Source organism: Triturus cristatus, chromosome 2_1 (assembly GCF_964204655.1).
Source record: "Triturus cristatus chromosome 2_1, aTriCri1.1, whole genome shotgun sequence".
Taxonomy (NCBI): Eukaryota; Metazoa; Chordata; class Amphibia; order Caudata; family Salamandridae; genus Triturus; species Triturus cristatus.
Genome location: NC_140581.1, coordinates 240,513,490 through 240,532,894, shown reverse-complemented (window position 1 = coordinate 240,532,894; position 19,405 = coordinate 240,513,490). Strand labels below are relative to the sequence as shown.

The window sequence follows — 19,405 nt, the reverse complement described above, 5'->3', positions numbered from 1 at the left end:
AGACTTGGGTCTGCCCCTGATCCATTATTTATTTTTATAATTTAAAGGTGTGTGTGCCCCACTGGGCCACCAGGGATGTTTTTTTGTGTGTCGGGGAGCGGCCCCTTGGGCAAGAATTGCTCCCCTTAGGGGAGCAATTATGTCGCGGGTACTTAGGCCTCCCACACAAGTGAGGCACCATTTTTACCGGGAGACCTGGGGGAACGCTGGGTGGTGGGAAATTTGAGTGAGCCTGGTGATGCCACAACTTTCCCACACGAAAATGTGTGAAAAAAGTGATTTTTTCAGCTAAAATTGAGGTTTGCAGGGGATTCTGGGTAAGGAAACGTTGGGGGATCCATGCAAGCCATACCTCCCTGGAAGCCCCCGGGTGTCTAGTCTTCAGAAATATGCGAGTTTGGTAGGTTTCCCAAGGTGCCCGCAGAGCTAGGGTTCAAAAACGACAGCTAGGCAATTTGTCAAAAAAGGGTAATTTTTCACTGCGAAATTGAGGTGTGACCACGTTGCGTTTTGCGCCGTTTCCGGTCGCGGGCACTAGGCCGACCCGCACAAGTGAGTTACCATTTTTCTCGTAAGACTTTGGGGAATGGGGGGTGGGTTGAAATTTGTGGATCCACGCAGATTCCAGAACTTTCCACCACAGAAATGTGGGGAAAATGTGTTTTTTTGGACAATTTTTTAGGTTTGCAAGGGATTCTGGGTAACAGAACCTGGTGGTAGGCAGTCAAGGCACCCCATCCTGGATTCCCCTAGGTGTGTAGTTTTCAAAAATGTATAGGTTTGCTATGTTTCCTTATGTGCCGGCAGAGCTAGTTTTCAAAAATTACTGCTAGACACTTCACAAAAAAGGGTAAATTTTCATTGTGAAAATGTGGTGTGTTCCCTTTGGGTTTTAAGCCATTTCCTGTCGTGGGCACTATGCCTACCCACACAAGTGAGGTACCATTTTTATCTGTAGACTTAGGGTAATTCAGATTTGTAAAGCAACTGTTATTACATATTGATTTTTGATGCATTTCTGCCTTCCAAAAGAAAGACATTGTGTAAAAAAGAAGTCATTTTGAAAAATGACCGATAATTCTCATGCTAGTATGAGTATTCCCAAATTCGAAAATGTGCATATATGTACTTTTTCTACACTCTATAATTTGTTCCCATTGCAGAAATACATAGGTGTCTTTCATACCGATTTTTCCATGTATACATTTTCCCACAATAATTGCTATACTCCCGGAACATAATAAAAAACCATTGCACATTGCTGCTCAGATTTTTACTCTGGGTTCGTCGGGTTCTTGGTGAACCTACAAGTCCTATATAGCCCCACAACCAGGAAGGTCCAGCGGATGTAACGATATATTGCTTTCAAACAGCTGTCATAATTATAAGAAGTTACAGGTAAAAACGTTGACACAAAAGGCGGTTTTTTTCAACTAATTTTCAATTTTTCCTTTATTTAACTGTTAGTTTCTATAAAGAAACCTTGATGGATCTACACAAATGACCCCTTGCTGAATTCAGAATTGTATCTACTTTTCTAAAATGTATAGCTTTCCAGGATCCATTATTGCTTTCACACCCATTTCTACCATTAACTGGAAGGAGGTTGAAAGCACAAAAAATAGCAAAAAAAGGCTATGTCCCAGAAAAATGCCAAAACTGTTGGTTTTCTGACAAAAGTCTGTCATTCCCTAAAAGCTGGGAAAACGGTGATTTCAGCCCCTCAAACCCTTTTTTGATACCATTTGCAGAGAAAAACCCAGACGCTTTCATATGCAGCCCATTTTTCCCATTCCCCCCCCCCCCAAAAATAAATAAATTGCTGTATTTTGGCTAATTTCTGGGACCCCAACAGGGGAATCCACAAACCCTGGGTACCTTTAGAATCCCCATAATGTTGGAAGAAAAGGACGCAAATTTGGAGTGGATACCTTATGTGGTCAAAAGTTACAGGGGCGTAAGCGCGCACTACCTCAAATAGCCAAAAAAAGGCTTAGCACAGGGGGGGAAAAGGCCTAGCAGCGAAGGGGTTAAACTTAAAATCCGAAAGATATTGTAACACTTTGCTATCTCAGTGGAATAACTGAACTGCATTAATCAAATATTCAACCGCTTCCTAACCGCCATTGTTTCCTCGTGTGCCTGTTTACCTGTATCCTGGAAACGCGAACGCTCCACTCTTCGCGTTCGTAAATGTAATCCATCGGAGATTCTATGTCCGTCCACGGAGACTCAGATTATGCTCCTCTTTACTTTACTGGCAAACAGCAGCCAATGAACAACTTTAAACTGAGCATACCCTGGAAGTACAACCCCCTACATAGTATGCACCAATCATTATCAGTCCATAGTGTATATATGGTCCATCATGCAGAAACCACTTCCTCTTTCTTTGCTGCAGCAGCAACGAGTTAAGTGTTTTGCATGTTTCATTCTTTATGTATTTCATGCGCGCTTGAAAAAGTTACATTTGCTTTGTTGCCTTGTCCGCGCGCTGTCAGACACTGTTCTGTTATTTTATTGGAGCGCATCGGCGTTTGGTGTGACAGTTTTCAGCGCAGTGGAGCGGGAGCGAGGCAGACGCGCGATGCGCGCTTGTGGGGCGGCCAGGCCTCTTTTGATTGCCACAACGCTCGCGCATGCGCAAGAAGCCGGATCGGAGATTTCAGTCCCGATCGGCTTCTCACGCATCAGCGAGCGCGGCTGCTCAACCCTCAGCCTCTTGAATGCCCGACGGGGCGCATAAACGTTGCAAAGGCTCTGCCTTAGAGGAAGTTAAGGGTAGCTCCCTCCACAGCAAAAATAAGAACTTTTGGGCAGTTTTTGGTTTTGTTAGGTAGACTTAGGGCCAGTGAGGCATACTTTCACTTTCAGGGACAGCGTAGTCAGGGCTTTAACTAGCAAATTTATATTTCATCTTCCTGCCAGTGATCACCCTCGGGTTCTTCCCCCCCCCCTATATCTCCTCCACACCTCCTATTATTCGATGGCATACTACGCCGAGGAGGCTGACCAGTGGGCTGATTATTATAACTATGGTGACTATGAAGCGGTGCCCCAAGAGCACCAGTTGGCGGAGCAGTTGGTAGAAGCCCTGGATACCCACGTCCAGGGCTCTGTGAACAGGGCGTTAATTAAGGCTCTACAGCCGTATGGTGAACCCCTGAAGAATTATGGAATGCCCAGATGCAGGCAGCTTTAGGCACAACATCTAGACACCCCTCTGGGGGAGCATTGCGCAGGTGGCGTCCGTCCTTGATCATGGTTCCTACGGCGAACCCTTTCTGTCCAAAAACTCCACCCTGTTGACAGGGGACACAGAGGAGTCATCTCTACCTGCCCCAGACACCTCTGACACTGACAAGGACACGATAGCACCGCATAAACCGGCAAAAAAGAAGAGCAAAACTCATCATGTTTCCACACCTCCTCCTATAAAAAATCTCCTGTTTGATCCCTAAAACATTATCCACCCACGTTCCAGACTGGGTACCTTGTGTGGAAGTAGCACATTATGTCCAGGAGAACCTTCGCCAAGGGTTTGAGAACACAGTGAGTGCCACTTTACGTTCAGAATGTCCTAGACCAGCCTTGACGGGTAAGGTGGCTGACACCCCGGAATTGGACCCTAACATGGCCTCTTTTCTAAAGAAATTTTCTAAGGACCCAAAGAAGGGTCTGGATAGAGCCTGGAGAGGGTGCCAGGATACACTATTAGATATCTCTGGCCCAATTACTAAGATCCTGGATGCGGCGGTGCACGCTAAAGATACTAAAACGCCGCTAGATGTGACGGAAATTTTGGAATGGGCTCAGAGGGCCCTGTGTTTTTTGGGCAATGCCAATTGCGCAATCTCAACAGAGCGCAGGCGGTCATTTTTAATGCGCATAGACCCCCAATTGGCAGACATGGCATCCACGGAAGCTGGCACTCTGGCCAATGGTCCTTTGTTTGGCGACAAGTTTGTGAGGGAACTAGGCAAGTACGCCGCCACTTTCTCTGCTTTGGATAAAGCCCAGGCCAATATTAAGAAAGTTTTCAATGCTGACCTTTTTACCAGGGCCGGTCACTACATAGGTCGAGTGCCCGGTCGTGGACTCAATCCGGCCTCCAGAGGTTCCGAGCAGAGAGGCAGAGGAGGTGCCCAAAGGTCCAACTTTTACCCCACCAGAAATCGTGGAGGTCGTGGCAGATTCCAGAAAGGAGGCTACTGAGGACAGGGTAGCGGCAGAGATTCCTCCTATTCAGGTAATTCTGCCTCAGTGTGGAGATGTCAAGGTGGAGGGTCGGATTGCTTTGTTTAAACACAAATGGAGAACCCTAATGTACGACCCTTGGGTACTGCAGACAGTACTCGGTTTTCAGATAGACTTTTATGCCACACCTCAACAAATACACAGGCCGCAACCACTACATTTTTCCCGAACAGAGAGATCTTTTATAGACAGCGAAGTGGCAGCTTTGATGCAGAAAGGGGCAATTGTAAAAACTACGCCCCACCCTCATGGGTTCACCAGCACAGTGTTTCTTGTTCTGAAGAAAGATCAGGGTTTCCGTCTGGTATTGAATCTCAAAGAGTTCAATTCTTGGGTAGTGTATCGCCACTTCAAGATGGAGGGCATACACTTACTCCGGAACTTGCTCTTGGAAGGGGATTGGATGGTAAGGCTGGACCTCAAAGACGCTTACTTAGCGGTCCCTATTTTCCCTCCCCACAGGCATTTTTTTCAATTCCAGTGGGGAAACAACTGGTACGAATTCTCCGCTCTGCCATTCGGACTATCGTCCGCCCCGTGGTGTTTCGCCAAACTCCTAAAGCCAGTGATTCAATTCTTAAGAGAGGAAGGGGTCAGGCTTATAGTCTACTTAGACGATATCCTGATAATGGCTCAGAGTGTGAACACAGTTCTTCAACATCTAGCATTGACGACACAACTCGTACAGGAGTTGGGGTTTGTCATCAATTCCGACAAATCGGTCGTAACTCCTGCTCAGTCGATGGAGTTTTTGGGGTTCCAAGTGAACTCGGTGACGGCACAGCTTTTACTTCCACTGAAGAAGAGGGTTGCCATCAAGAAGGAGTTGAGGAGAGCGCTGTCCTCTCAGACCATTTCATTACGGACATTAGCCAGGTTAGTGGGCCTGTTAGCCTCGTCGATCCAGGCCATTTTCCCAGGTCCCCTTCATTACAGGGCACTCCAACGATTAAAGATCTTACACTTACGCAAGGGCCTGAGTTACACAGAACAGATTCTGTTGAGTCACGAGGCCAGGACAGAAATTTCTTGGTGGTTGGAGCACATGGATGCGTGGAATGACAAGGCCATTTTTGCGTCAGTCCCATAAGTGGTGATAGAATCGGAAGCCAGCAGATGGGTCTGGGGAGCCCGGTGTGGTTTGGTGGAGACGGGGGCAGATGGTCCCCGGAAGAGCTGCGTCTCCATATATATTGTCTGGGACTGCTGGCGGGTTCTTTTGCGATCAGGACTCCCCGCAGAAAGCCAGCTGTTGCATTCTCTTGAGAATGGACAAGGTCTCAGCAGTACGGTATATCAATCGACTAGGGGGCACCAGGTCACGACTACTAGTGGAAATAGCCAAGAATTTTTGACATTGCTGTCTTCTCCACCACATTTCAGTGACGGCGGAATACATTCTGGGCAGCTCCAATGTGGTGGCGGATTGGAATTCTCTTTTTCTTCGAGATTCCAGCGACTGGTGTCTTCACCCCAGTATTTTCCGACAACTCAACATCAAGTGGGGTCCTTGTGTGATAGACCTCTTCGCATCCAGGCTCAGTACTCAACTGCCTCTGTTTTACAGTTGGAGACCATATCCTCTGGCGAGCAACTCGGACGCATTCCTTCAGTCATGGACGACGGACATGCTGTATGCATTTCCTCCGTTCGCCATGATTCCGAGAGTGTTAGCGCAGATCCGCAGACAGGGAGCGGAGGTCATGTTGATATCCCCATGTTGGAGAGCACAAGCAAGGTTCCCAGCGGCGCTGGCTCTCTTGTGCGTCTCCAATATGTCTGCTGTCGTTTCCTGAAATCTTGGCAGATCCTCTGGGTCATCCGCATCCTCTGGTTCTTCAAGACCAGTTACCGCTCATGGCGTGTGAACTTTCCGGAGACGTTGGCAAGTGCTGGGAGTGTCGTAGTACACGTTGTTTTTCTTATCCCAATCATGGGTCCCAGCTACGCACAAGCAATATGAATCAGCTTGGCGTAAGTGGGTTAGTTGGTGTACTGAACGGCAAGGGGATCCCAAGGCATCCAGAATCCATATGATCGTTAACTTCCTGTCTGAGATGGCAAGTACAGGGTTACCCTGTAGGACGGTGAACAATTTTAGATCTGCTATCTCAGCGGGTCATCCCCATGTGGATGGAAAGCCAGTGGGGGAACATCCTTTGGTCTGTAAAGTGGTGAGAGGTATGAGGTTGGTAAACCCTTCAAAACCAAGATATTCACAGCTGTGAGATGTGGATGTAGTGCTTTGTTTTCTTAGGTCTTGGCCAGCTAATGAGGGTCTATCCCGTAAGCAATTATAAGCTAAATTGACCTTATTGTTATGTTTGATTTTATGTAGACGTGTGTCTGATGTACGGGCTCTGGATTTAGCGGGGAGAGTATTCACTCCTTCGGGGTTTCGTTCACAATTTCGAGACAAACTTAAACCAATTCTAGGTGCATTTCCTACCCCGCTTTTCGGCATCATAGTAAATTGTGTGTTGTTCAAGGTTTAAAATGTTATGAGGATTGTACACGTGGAGTTTAGAAATGATGTCGCAGGACAGTTGTTGATACCTTTACAGAGACCTAACCGACCAGTCACTGCCGCAACTTTAGTCAGGTGGGTCACTTGGTTATTGAACTTGGCAGGCATGGATACTGTAGCTTTTGGTGCTCATTCAGTGAGAGGAGCTATGGCTTCCAAGGCTTTTGCTACAGGCACTCGTCTGGAAGACATTATGGCTGCGGCGGATTGGTCTTCTGATACTACTTTTAAAACGTTTTATCATAAGCCGATTGTTGATGTTGCTATTAATGTGGAGGGACAACTTTAAACTAGCATAATCTGAGCCTCCGTGGACTGACATAGAATAAAAATTAATTCTAGCTAACGCGACAAGAATTTTCGATTCTATTAAGGCTATGATTATCCCACCCTCGAAACTGTGTTTTCACTATGATGTTGGACTTTGTTCATATTGCTGTTGATGAAATTTTGTGTAATGTAATTTTCTTGGGTTTCTTCCCGCCCATTCTGTTGAAGCATACATTCTCTGAATGGTATATTATGACATATATTCTCGTTTCAGGAGAACAGAACAAACCGGCATAAAGGGCTCAGATGACTTTGGCTCTGCATCTGGAGTGACAGTTCCATGGCCATTGTTGGGACTCACGTCGATGGAGGAATCGGTGATGTCCAGTGTTCGACAGTCAAGTTTGTGGACTGTGTTACAAGTTGTTTGCAAAGAAAGAGGAAGTAGTTTCTGCATGATGGACCATATATACACTATGGACTGATAATGATTGGTGCATACTATGGAGGGGGTTGTACTTCCGGGGTATGCTCAGTTTAAAGTTGTTCATTGGCTGCTGTTTGACAGTAAAGTAAAGAGAAGCATAATCATTGCATTTGTGTCCTTAATAGAATCGAAAACTCTTGTTGCGTTAGCTAGAATTTTTTTTATTCTTCTTCTAGGATTTCGATTTGTCATCTCGTTACGTTATGCGAAACGCAGCGTGGGAGACTTCTTCAATTTCATCTTTTCACTATGCTTCATAAAAACGGCATTATTACACCATGACAACATCTGAAACATTATGTTTCACAATGCGGTTCATCGATCTTTGAGCAGGTGTTCACGATGCAGACAAGAGACTCTCACTGTGAAGTTTTCGCCTGAAGAGAAGAATTCCTTACGTCGATCGAATTCAAGTAACATTTTTGGTTGTTTCTGACACCACAGTGCCATCTAGTGGTTTTGCTACAGTAACGCTTTGACTTAACATTTTTCTTTCAGCTCTGCATTATTGTGTACTCTTATGCAACATCTCTTTGATTGTTCACTTTGGAGTAGGTGAATGTTGTACATTTTACATCTATTTATTTCATTTACATATGTTTCATTATTTCTCTTTTTACAAATAAGCAACGTGTTTTTAACATTCATTCTCTTTCAGGATTAATTTTAACAAACCTTTTAGATGACGTCTTTCCTATTGGTCACCCTGTTATTCATTAATATTGTGGATTTACATCATTCAAGAACTCAGAACTGTAGTCATATTGCTGTGTTTAAAATAAGCTTTACACACTTTATTCTATTGACTTGTTAGACACAACTTTCAGAACATATTTTTCTTCACAGTGTTCTTAGCTATATTCTCACGTTGGTGTTTAGAAGATATACTATCATGCAAAATGTGGCAACTCCTCCATTCTATCTTTCCACACCTGGCGTTCAAATGGCAGAAGTGGAAGAAAGTTTTTGAGAGGTACGCCAAAGTTTGTGGCACTAATCTTAGTGCTGTGAGGAGGACCACTCTTCTCCTTCATTGCCTCGGCTCTGAGGGACAAGAGGTGTTTGACCACTTGCCAGATGTAAATGATCAAACCCTGAATGAATACGAGGTTTGCATTTTGAAACTTGATAAGCACTATTTACCTAAGGTCAGTACCATTCTAGAACGATATCACTTTGGTAGAAGGACACAAAATAAAGGGGAGTCCGTCGAAAACTATGTCACTGCTCTTAGGAAGTTAGCATCTTCATGTAAATTTGGAGCTCCTCTTGAAGAAAGATTCAGGGACCAATTCATGTTGGGGTGCAATGTTGAAAAGGTTAGAAGTGATCTATGGCAAAAGGATGAACTCACTCTTGAGGAGGTTATATCTATTGCCAAACAGATAGAACATTCTTTAAAATGTGTGGATATAATTACTAAACGTGAGAACAAAGATAACACTATTCATTCTGTTAAAATCAATTCAAAAGAAAAAGATTTTAAGAAAGATACTTTAGCAAAGGCACAGAAGAAAAATGTGAGAGATGTAAGACTTAAGTGTTATAGATGTGGGAGTGAGAATCACTTGGCTAATGATAAAAAATGTCCTGGACTTAAGGCGACATGTTCAAGCTGTAAAAAGGTAGGACATTTCAACTCTGTTTGCAAAGTCAAGAAAAACAAGGGAAAGGTCCTTGGTATTGCATATAACAGCAATAGTGATAGTGATGATGAGTCGGACTGTTACTGTGGACAAATTGTTTCTCAGGTCTCTGATAATCGCAAGAAAGGTCCCTTGGATGATATATCTGTTGAAGGTGAGTTAACTAGTGTTTTGTTTGATTCGGGAGCAAAAATCACAATATCAAAACAATTTTTTTATAAATAAACTTGCAAAGGATGTAAAACTGCTTAAAGCGGACATAAGACCTAGCGCCTATGGGGGAGAACCCATAAAACTATTGGGTAATTTTTCCGGGTTGATAGAGTACAGAGGCAGATATGTTTCAGGAAAAATATGTTTCAGGAAAAATATATGTTTCACATAAAGGTGACAGCATTCTCAGTTGGTTTCACCAGAAAGATCTTGGAGTGATGTTAGATCCTAACAGTGATCCTCCCATTATCTTGAGAGAAGGTATTCAAATTAATGATGTATTGGCTCAGAATTGTGATGGTGATTTTGCAAATCTTCTCAAGGGGGGAGTTTCATAATGCTTTTAAGGATGAGTTGGGCTGCTTACATGGTTATACTCACAACATAAGGTTAATTCCTGGGGCAATACCTGTAGCTGGCAATGTCCGCAGTGTGCCACTATCAGTGAGGGATGATATGAAAGGGGAACTTGAGAAACTAAAAAAGAATGGCATAATTAAGGAAGTAGAAGGCACTAGGTGGTTGGCGCCAGTGGTAGCCGCTCGAAAATCAAATGGAAGTCTTCGTCTATGCATCGATTTGAGAGAATTAAACAGGTCATCACAGATAAGTATCCGCTACCAAAAATATCGGATATGTTAATGCTTTTACAGGGAGCTAATGTTTTTTCTACCGTAGACTTAAAATCTGCCTATCATCAGTTAAAACTGGAAGATAAGTCCAAAGATCTAACTGCTTTCATCACGCCCATTGGCACCAACAGGTTCATTAGACTACCTTTTGGACTGGTGTCCGCAGCATCTGTATTTCAGAGAGCGTTAGAAAGGGTATTGAAAGGAGTTGTGGGTGTGAAAATATCTCAAGACGATGTGCTTGTTTATGGGAAGAATGAAGAAGAGCATGATGCGATACTCAGGGAAGTTTTTAAGAAATTTCAGGAGTTAACGGTGAGAATAGACAAATGCAAATTCAAATTCAAAAGGTCATCCATAGATTACCTTGGACACACCATTTCTGGTCAAGGTGTACAACCCAAGGCTGAACTTGTAAATACCATTTATAATCTAGCTTCCCCTTCCAATAAGGAAGAATTAATGACATTTCTTGGGATGTCAGAATATTATAGCAAATTTTTGAAGAATTTTGCTGGGATGTCCGGAAATTATTATGCAAAGGTGTGGACTTCATCTGGTCAGATGGTTGTGAAAAAGAATTCATTACGGTCAAGAGTATGCTCATGGAAACTCCCAGGTTAAAGAGTTTTGATCCCTCTGAAAGAGCTGTCCTCATTACTGATGCCAGCATGAAAGGTTTGGGGGCTGTGTTGCAACAGAAGGATGGGGACACGGAGAATGTAATCTTGTTCCTATCACAAAGTCTCAGAGGTGCAGAACTACGATATTCATTCATTGAAAGAGAGGCCTTAGCTGTGCACTGGGCCATAAAGAAACTCAAGAATCTGCTATGGGGTTTGAAATTTGAAGTACGGACTGATCACAAGCCATTATGTCAAGTTTTTAACAAAAAAGCGATTGATGCTATTTCAGGAAGAATCTCTAAATGGGTTGTAGCTCTTCAGGGATACACTTTAAAAGTTGAGTATTTACCAGGTGCCAAGAACAGTGTTGCAGACACATTGTCAAGGATGGTGGTACAAAGTGATGATAGTGCCAATACTGAAGAGGATCACCTTAATGAATGGGTTTGTACGATTGAGGCAGGTGGAATGAAGGAAAGCAGATGGCGAGAAGAGTGTGCTATTGATAAAGAATTTCTTGAGTTAACCTCATTGAATGGATGGAAAAAGAAAGTGGAAAGAATTGATTGGTGAAGGCAAATTATCTGAGAGTGAAGGCCTTATTTTTAGGGGGGACTAGATTAGTTCCACCAACTGCACTTTGTGAAGAACTTCTTGAGATGGCACACAAAGGTCATCCAGGCATGTCTTATACAAAAGAGAGATGAAGACTTACATATTGGTGGCCAGTAATGGACTTGCATGTGGAACGACTTGTGAGGGATTGCATACCTTGTTGTATGAGTGAGAAATGTCAGAAGCCTGGGGTCCAACCCATGGTTATTAGGGAACGGCCTAAGAAACCATGGGAAGAGTTGGCGTTTGACATTTTGGGACCTATTTGCGGTAGTGGTTGCGATAGCTATGTCTTTGTGTTGATTGATTTACATTCCAGATGGCCAGAAGTAAGAATCATAGTGTGCATCAATACAATGCATGTGATAGAGTTTCTCAGGGAGGTTTTTGGGAGGGAAGGCCTTCCTGGGGTCATATTAACTGATAATGGAACGCAATTGGTCTCCAATGAAATGGAGGAGTTCTTGTTGAAGTGTTCCATCAAACATAAGAGGTGTGCCCTATACCATCCCGAGAGCAGTGGCATGGTGGAACGCTTCAACCGTGTTTTAAAAGAGACCATTGATTTAGCCAAACAAAACAGTTTAGATTGGAAAAAGGAAATTATCAGGAAAATTGAAATTTACAGGGTTTCTCCCCATGCCATTACTGATCGCACCCCTTTTGAATTATTTTAAGGAAGAAGTGCCAACACATTGGTTGCTCCTTTCTGGATCAATGACACTGAATCTAAAAGAGGTGTGAAGGTCTCTGATAGTGATTGGTGGCTCAAAGAAAGTGTAAAAATAAAGGCACGTAAAATAGGGTATGATCAAAGAAAAGCAGTGGAGGTTACTTCTGTGAAAGTGGGTGACATGGTCATGATCAGAGCTCCGGTTGGTAGGAAAACTTCCAATCCGTTTCAAAAACCTCATAGGGTTATCAATGTATTGACGAATGCTATCAAGACTGAGGATTCGCGCATTTGGAACCTAAACAGAGTGGTTGTTATTAGGAATAGAAAATAAAATGTTAATGTAGATGATTTTTCCTCATTTGCTTCTCGATCGAGTTCTACAGTGGATAGCAAAATTGATTGTGATTCAAGAAGCAAGAGGATCTCCAGATTACCATTGAAGTTTGATGACTATCAGATGTAACCGGTTTCATTTTGTGCGGTCTCTTCATAATGTTTCGTAGCTTTGTTTTGTTTTAGTCTTGTATATAGGGGGTTGGGGGGTGTAATATTGTGAATTTACTCAGTTCATATAAGTACTTATCACTGCAGTCACCTTGCTTATGTTTAAAGGTGCACCATGGTGATAGAACCTGGTGTGGTGATGCTTCTGTAGTTTTCTGTCAATTGCACCTGACATTGGCTGCTGGATGGATGGGATCACTTTACTGGAATAAACTTAACTTCAATTTTAATACCTGGAGGCTCTTCATCTTCATTTTTAACTTGAATTTTACATCCAGACGCTGTTTTGTACATGCAATTTTCATCATAAAAGCTTGTCCTTTTGCAAAGAGACAGGACAAATTCTCACAGAGCAAAGGTCCAGAGACAAGAGAGAGCTCCGCTGCCGGAGATGTACAACAACTACCTTTGTATGCCAGGTATGGGGTCACCCATTAATACCAGACATCTATAATATAACACTGTTTCTATAGTGAGGGTAGGCTTGGGCAGATCTGTCTTTCAATATGACAGGGCTTTTCATTGTGTACAGTCTGTTGATTATGATAATCACATTTTTGACCTGCATATGTCTTTTTTTTGCAGCGCAGTTATTACAAAATAGAGCACGATTGTTTCAATAAATATTGTAAGCTTTTTTCGTGTCTCTTTTCTGTTTATTGTGGATATGTATGAATGAAAGGTGATAGCCCGCCACTACCACCGCGATCGCTGAATGTTGTGTTCTGGGGTGCCAATTTACTGGTTTCTCTGGAAAGGTTAGGAGAGCAAATAAGGCACTGTGAGCTGGTCTGGATTTGAGTCTATAGGTGCTGATGTGGTATGGTGACTCAATTCCTACATACTGATGTTCTGTGGTCCTAGGCATAGTTCTGTTTCTAAGCAGAATTCCTGCAACAACGGCATCCCTCCGGGGTTTGACTGATGGGCCCTCCACGACGCACGAGAAACAGAGGAAGGCACAGGAACCGCTCACTTTCCTCATGGCGCAGGAATCCAAGCATCTCAGCAGAGACCACGGACCCCCACAGACAGACCTGGATTAATATGCGTCGTCAATGGACAGTTTGTTGGGGAACCCCTGACCCTGCTGAATGATTACGCACTGTCCCCACTCACCAGCTCCTTCCCTGAGGACTCTTGCGGTGGGACCCTTGGTGGTGAGAGGAGATTGGAAAGCCGTGATACAGCAGGACATGGATAGGTATCGGGGGCGGGGTTAGGGGGGAGAAGATGGCCTCACAAGTTGCCACACCCTAATACAACCATTCTCAAAGGTGTTGGGCCTAGCTGATGTGTGGCGGGGGTTCCACTGAGAGGACAGGGGCTATACATTCTACTCAGAGGTACACAATACCTTCTCCCGCTTGGATTATTTCCTTCTCTCGAAAACTGACCTTGATAGAGCTCTGGGTGCACAAATCATGCCTCAAGGGCTGTTGGATCATTCCCCAGTAACTCTCACCTTGGGTACGGCCCACTCAATGCACTCATTCCACTGGAGCTTGTCTACATGGTGCCTTCAGGATGTGGCCCTCACCTCCCCGATAACTCACAACCGCCACTCAGTACAGTCCCTAGGTATTTTGTGGGAGGCCCGAAGCCGACATTGAGAGGTAAGATTATTAGTTACCTGACTGCATAGAAATGTAAACAACAGGAGATGGCCTAGGAACTGGAGACACAAATCCAGGTTAGGAAGACGCTACACCCATGTCCCAGACCCCAGGCTCTTCAAACAAACTTCATGGTGAATACCAACTGGGTCTCTCTTGCTCGATGAGGTCAAGACAGTGTAGCTGGCCTCCTAGTCTCAGCTCTATCAATGGGGGGACAAAGCTAGTAAACTACTCCACCATCTCTGCTCCTATATAAGACATCATTCCCATATCCTTTATTTGTTGGATGCTGCGGGCTCCAGGGTCTTTTGGGATGAAGCTATGGCAAACTTATTTGCACATTTCCACGCAGACCTATACGGTCCGTGCGACCATCTGCCTGACACGCAAATCAATCAGTTTGTGTTAGACCTGCCCCTCAGGACCCTCTGGTTGACTGACAGTATAACACTTGAAGAAGAACTGACCTCTGAAGAGCCAACTATTGACCTGGGTGAGCTCCAATCAGGTAAGACGCCGGGCCCAAACGGTTTCCAGTATGAGTTCTTTAAATTATTTGCAAGCAAGCTCTGTGAAACCCTGATGGTAGATCTCAAAAGAAGTGGCTAACAAAGGAAGATTTCCACCTGAAATCCACAGGGTGCCTTTCACACTAATCCCGGGACAGGCGTGTCTGCTACTGGATTTGGGAGGTTTAAAGTTGTCAAAATGCCCAGCAGGACCTTCCGGGACGACGAGAGCTCGGTGGCGGAAGCCGTGACAGCCATGGTATATTCAGAGGAGTCAAAGAAGCGGAAAAAACACAAGAAGGAAAACAAAGAGAAAAAGTCAAAGGAACATAAAAAGTCAAAGAAGTTAAAACATCTTAAAGAAAATAACTCTGACGACCTTAAAGCTCCTAAATCCAAGAAGATGAAAAAAGAAAATAGCAGCTGCCAGTTGGAAGATCAAAGTCCCCAAGGAACAGATGTAAGCATTGGAGTCTATGAGTCCAAATCCTTTTCAGATTCTGGTGAAGAAAGCAGAGAGTATAACAGTGGTATTGAGCAGAAGAAGAAAAAAAAAAAAAAAAAGACGGCAAGTCAAAGGAACTTGTAGATGAGAACTTGAATGTTGGAAATGCCATAAAGCAAAGGAAGGAGAGTACTGGACACTTGAAATGTGAACGTTCTAAGCAAAGTTCAGTCATCAATGGATCCCCGCCACTATTAGATTCAGCAGATAAACTCTCATGCACAGAATATAAAAGTGATAGCGAACTGGAGCTAACAGCAGAGCAGGAGGAAGGTGCATTCTCTAATTTCAGTATCTCTGAAGATACCATCAGTCTTCTTAAAGCAAGAGGAGTAAAACATTTGTTTACTGTGCAAGTAAAGACATTCCATTCGGTGTATAGTGGTAAAGATGTTGTCGCTCAAGCTCGAACTGGGACAGGGAAAACTTTCTCTTTTGCTATTCCATTGATTCAAAAACTTCAAGGAGTTGGCCAAGATCGGAAAAGAGGCAGAGCCCCCAAGGTGCTTGTTCTTACTCCAACAAGGGAGCTAGCCATTCAGGTGTCCAGAGACTTTAAAGACATTACTAAAAAACTCACAGTTGATTGTTTCTATGGTGGCACAGCATATCGTGCACAATTTGATAGCATTCTAAATGGCATTGACATATTGGTTGGTACACCGGGCCGCATCAAAGACCAGTTACAGAACCACAACCTTAATCTTTCACAACTAAAGCATGTTGTTCTTGATGAAGTTGATCAGATGTTGGACATGGGCTTCGCTGAACAAGTTGAAGAGATTTTAAGTGTGGCGTACAAAAAAGAATCTGAAGATAATCCTCAAACATTGCTTTTCTCTGCTACTTGTCCACAATGGGTTTATGAGGTCGCTCGTAAATACATGAAATCAAAATATGAACAAGTTGACCTTGTTGGAAAGAGGACTCAAAGGGCTGCAACTACTGTAGAGCATTTGGCCGTTGCCTGCCATTGGTCTCAGAGAGCCGCAGTCATAGGTGATGTCATTCAGGTCTACAGTGGAAGTCATGGGCGTACCATAGTATTTTGTGAAACAAAAAAGGAAGTCGGCGAACTGACTATGAATTCTTCCATTAAACAGGATACTCAGTGTTTACATTGTGACATTCCACAGAAGCAAAGAGAAGTGACTTTGAAAGGATTTCGAAACGGCTTGTTTTAAGTTTTGGTTGCAACAAATGTAGCTGCTCGTGGATTAGACATTCCTGAGGTCGACCTTGTAATTCAGTGTTCTCCGCCAAATATGTTGATTCTTATATTCATCGTTCTGGACGCACAGGCCGTGCTGGGCGCACTGGGGTTTGCATCTGTTTCTATCAGCGTAAAGAAGAATCGCAGTTAAGATATGTAGAGCAGAAAGCAGGTTTGACATTTAAACGAGTAGGTGTACCTTCTGCGGCTGATATAATAAAAGCTTCAAGCAAAGATGCTATCAGATTCTTGGATTCTGTGCCCCCTTCCGCCATTGAGCACTTCAAAATATCTGCAGCGCAACTGATAGAGGAGAAGGGAGCAGTGGAGGCTTTGGCAGCGGCATTAGCTCACATTTCTGGAGCCGCTGCCATAGAACAGCGGTCTTTGCTTAACTCAGACGCGGGCTTTGTAACCATGATATTGCAGTGCTCAACTGAGATGCACAACATGAGCTATGCCTGGCGAGAACTGAAGGAGCAATTAGGCAATGAAATTGACAATCAAGTGAACCGAATGTGTTTCTTGAAGGGGAAACTGGGTGTGTGTTTTGACATCCCCACAGCTGATCTAAAAACGATTCAGGAGCGCTGGAAAGACACGAGGCGATGGCAGTTGACTGTTGCAATCGATTTACCAGAATTAGAAGAACGGGAAAGAAGTTTCTCCGATTTCAGAGGTCGAAGGCAAGGCGGTGGCTTTCACAGGAATAACACATTCAGAAATCAAAACAGGGGCCACAAAAGAAGCTTTGATAGTGCATTTCATTAGCAGTCTGTTCCTTTGAATGAACACGACTATTCATTTTTATGGACAGAAAATCTGTTACATTTCTATGGTTTTACCACTTGCTGCATCCCATGATTATTACCATTTTCTGGTATTGTCTGATCTCTTTATAAACAAGGAGGCCAAGACCCTGGCCAAGGCTCTAGCCAACCACTTGCTTATGGTTATCCCCAGGGCTCGAGTCAGGGTTCCACGCGGGTGGACGTCATCCCCCCACTTATTTTACCGGAAGCTTGATAATTGGAGCAAATGGAGCCACAAATTCATTAATTGGCCTCTCTGGGGCGAGATCGGAGCTCATTGAGAACGCTGCTCACGCGCTGGCTTCTCTGATGCAATCGCATCTAAGGGGTGAGCGAGGGGAGGCAATGAGTCTGATGGTGCAAGCCACCTTTCGTGATGTCACTTCCTGTCGTGACATCGGCGTCCCCCCACTTCTTTTTTTAGGACTTGTGCCCTGGTTATCCCCTCCCAGGTCCACTGTGACGAGGTGGGCTTTATGCCCTGGACAGCTACGAGACATAACATCCATAGGGTATATAATGCAGTTGCCCTGGCAGACCACCTAGAGGGTCCATGGGCAATACTGCAGATATCGAAAAGGCATTTCACTCGTAGATTGGAGATACTTATTCTCACTCCTTCACCGGCTACGCTTTGGACCTAAATTTCAGAAATATGTCAAACTCCTCTATACATGTCTTACAGCCCATGTATAAGTGGGTACTGCCCTCTTCGGCCCCTTCCCCATTTGACGGGGCACACACCAGGGGTGTCCATTTTCCCAGCTGCTCTTTGTGCTTGCCATAGAACCGCTGGACGATGGATGGAGGTCCTGAAGATTGAGTTGCGCACTACTCTAACGACGCTGTCATTTTCTTGAGCTAGCTAGAGAGTCTGACACCCGTGTGCTCCAAATCTTTAGAATCTTCTGTGAGACTTCGGGTCCCTAAGGCAAAAGGACCTAGTCTATCATCTTACCGGTCGCTACCACGTTCAGAACTTAGAATGGGGTTCCAAGTAGCCACATGCAGCTTCAAATATTTGGGAGTACACATCTCCCCAGACTCTTCCCGAGCCTGGGAGTTGAATATCAGGCCACTTCTTGATGTACTGATGGCAGACGTTAATACCACCCCTACATAGCCTTCACTAAATGTTTCAAGTCCAGATAACGACGGGGGGATTGCCTTGCTTGACACAGAGTTCTATAATCGGGAATACATCTACTAATTGTCATGAATGGTGGCATGGCACCCAAGACAACCCCGGGAAGTGGGAGCTCCAAGGCATCCCAATCCAACACTTATTGTACGGAGGATGAGAGCAGTTTCCACTACCCCCAGCAATGCGGGTGGTGCTATGAAGCTGAGAGGGGGCGCTGACGAAGACGGAATGGAAACAGCCCCTTACGGCACATACCCTCACTATGGGTTGGTGCTTCACTCCCAGAGGTGCTGGCTCTAGAGGGCTTCTCCACTTGGAATACTATAGGTATTTCGACTCTGGGGGATGTCATGGAGGATGTCCCACTAAAATCATATGCCATCCTCCAGAGCAAATTTCATTGACATCACAGTCAATTTTATGCTACCTCCAGCTGCGCCATGCCTTGACCACCGCACATTAGCAGGCTGGAGACACTCCCTGAATATAACCTTCTTCAAAGCCAAACTACTCCTCAGGGGAATTAGTTACGCAAAAATCACGCGGGTTTATCGGTCCCTGGTTCACCACATGAATGCTTAATTTGCCACACTGCGCGAGGCCTTGCAGAGGGATATTGGGGTTTGGCGGAAGAGGATTAGGCAGAGGCTAGGGAGTACCCGCAAGGCACAGCCACTACATCTCAGCTGCAGCTCATACTGCTGAAGTACCTTCACCCCACATTTGTCACGAGCTCTGGGTAATGTGCAGGGTGCCTCCCCCTCCTGTCTTCACTGCACAGAGTCAGAGGGTACCTTCCTGCATAAGTGTGGAGCTGTGCAGACATAGAAACATACTCAACTCGAATTCTGGACTGTTTGGGCAGGGTGTTGGGATGCTCCATTCCACAAGATACCAGGCTGATCTTTCTCCATATATCGAGCGATTAGGAGGATGACAGATATACGACCACCTTCCGCTAGCTCAGCCAGACTGTAGTGAAACGAGATAAAGCTCGCCACTGAAAGGATTCCACATGGCCCCCGATCGCAGAATGGAAACAGGGCTTGGACTGGTGCTTTGACAGGTAAGAAACTACACGAAGCCCAGAGGTGCCCCCAAAAGAATGTAAAAATTTGGCAGCGCTTGGTGAACTTTAGAGGCGCTCCCA

The 19,405-nt window shown here is 44.6% G+C and overlaps 1 protein-coding gene and 1 pseudogene across 2 annotated transcripts in view; one reads left to right on the top strand and one right to left on the bottom strand.

Moving 5' to 3' along the window:
• LOC146864031 (activated RNA polymerase II transcriptional coactivator p15-like) overlaps window positions 1–19,405 on the bottom strand; it is a 133,083-nt gene that overhangs the window by 6,152 nt on the left and 107,526 nt on the right. The gene's annotated exons all lie outside the window — the stretch shown is intronic.
• LOC146864032 (nucleolar RNA helicase 2 pseudogene) lies at window positions 14,729–17,179 on the top strand (annotated as a pseudogene).